Below are 1,947 nucleotides of genomic sequence, written 5' to 3'. Positions count from 1 at the left end.
CTAACTCCCTTTTATTTTTTTTTCTAAGGCAAGCTAGTTAATTTATACACAAAATATATAATATAAATATTACAAATATCTAATTTATAATAACTTCTCACCCATTTCTCATATTCCTACCTATATGGCTTTAAGACAATGCTATCTTTAATCAAGATATTTGATCCACCATTCTACCATAGTAAATGAAATTCTATCCTAGTATTTAATTTTCCATCATTACATTGATTTATTATAACTATTATTATTATTATTACTAATATTATTATTAATAAACTTTTATTATTATTATTATTATATTCTTATTATTATTATTATTAAACTAATATAATTATTATTATTGTTATTACAAAATAATATATTATATTATCATAATACTTTATAACACAAATATAATACTCTAATTAACTAATATTGCTTAATTAAACATAATCAACAAATAAAAGTAATTAAAATAATACATGCACAATTAAATGAATAAATTTACTATTTTCACATACACAATTAATTTACATGCACAATTAAATGAATTTAATAAAATAATGTAGTATGCACAAATAAATAAAATTAATTAACCTAACACAAAATTAATTTAAATACATTCTTTAAAATTACGGGGTATTACACCTTGGTTTTGAAGTGGAGGTGGAATGTACTTCCCTTGAAAACCGCATTGGGAAGGGTTTGAGCCCTCTCATTGGTTTTTCCAAGAGAAATTCAGATGATTCCTCCAACTTGGATTATAATGAGTACCATAAGGATTGTTCCCTTGGTTCATAAAAGCTGCATTGACTTGTTCATTAGGTTCATTTTGCACTTGTCCGTGAGGACAATGAAAAGTAGAATGAAGAATACTAGAACAAGTTATACATGTTTCATTTGATGCACAATGAGAATGGTTAGGGAAGGAAGATACTTGGTTCGCCGAGTTTTGGTTAATCAAAAATTGATCAAACCTTTGAGATAAAGACTTCATTTCGGCGGCTATTTCATTTGAATGGTCGACTTGATGTAAGCCAACACTCTTCCTACCTTGTGAATTTCAACCATTCTTGGATGATAATGTTCTATGCAAAGAATTTTCACTTATGCTGTCATAAAAACACCACACGTCATCCTCATGCCTATCAATGTATGAGCCACCCATGGAAGCATCAACCATACCCTTATAATTGTCTGATAAGCTTTTAAAGAAATATTTAACTAATTTCCATTTGGGCATGTCATGATGTGGACACTTCCTAAGCAACTCATTGAAGCGTTCCCATGCCTTATGAAACGTTTCTCCATCCCCATGTGAAAATTCCTGAATTGAGGTTCTCATGACATTGGTCTTAGAAACCGAATAGTACTTCTTCAAGAACTTTTGTTGCATTTCTGCCCAAGAAGTGATTGAAAATGGCCTAAGATGGTTAAACCAATACTAGCCTTGTCTTTTAAGGTGAATGGAAAAATTTTGAGTCTTCAGACCTCTTCCGGCATGTCCGTATATTTTACGGTGGAACATACTTCAAGAAATTCATCCAAATGCTTGTAAGGTTCTTCACTTGGAAGTCTATGATAGTTAGGAAGCATTTGAATGGTTTGTGGCTTAATTTCATAGTGATGTGCTCTAAATGGTGGCAATTGAATGCATGTGGGTGCATTATATTCATTAGGCACATAATGATCTCTTAAAGCAAGTGGAGGATTAACAATTTGAGGTGCAACATGGGCACCTTGATTTTGATGTCCTTGAATGGTAGGAGGTTATGGAGCATACATTGGCCTTAGCATTCCAAATGGAACTTCGCCTTGTTGTTGTTGTGGTTGGTGAATGAATGGCCTAGGCATGCCTAATGGTGCTTGAATGTTCTCATGATGCATATTTGGATGAAGGATACCTTGTTGGTCTATATGACCAAGGTCCTCTACATTCTCTTCATTATGGCTTTCCATTGATGTAAT

At 31.8% G+C, this 1,947-nt stretch overlaps 1 pseudogene; it reads left to right on the top strand.

Moving 5' to 3' along the window:
• The first annotated feature begins 1,220 nt into the window (after nt 1-1,220).
• Nucleotides 1,221-1,319, top strand: LOC132302033 (small nucleolar RNA R71; annotated as a pseudogene).
• Nucleotides 1,320-1,947: the final 628 nt, after the last annotated feature.

This window comes from Cornus florida, unplaced genomic scaffold, assembly GCF_030987335.1.
Source record: "Cornus florida cultivar Cherokee Brave unplaced genomic scaffold, ASM3098733v1 CherokeeBrave_3.0.0_Hap2_Chr03, whole genome shotgun sequence".
NCBI lineage: Eukaryota > Viridiplantae > Streptophyta > Magnoliopsida > Cornales > Cornaceae > Cornus > Cornus florida.
This window is presented reverse-complemented; position numbering and strand designations above follow the sequence as displayed.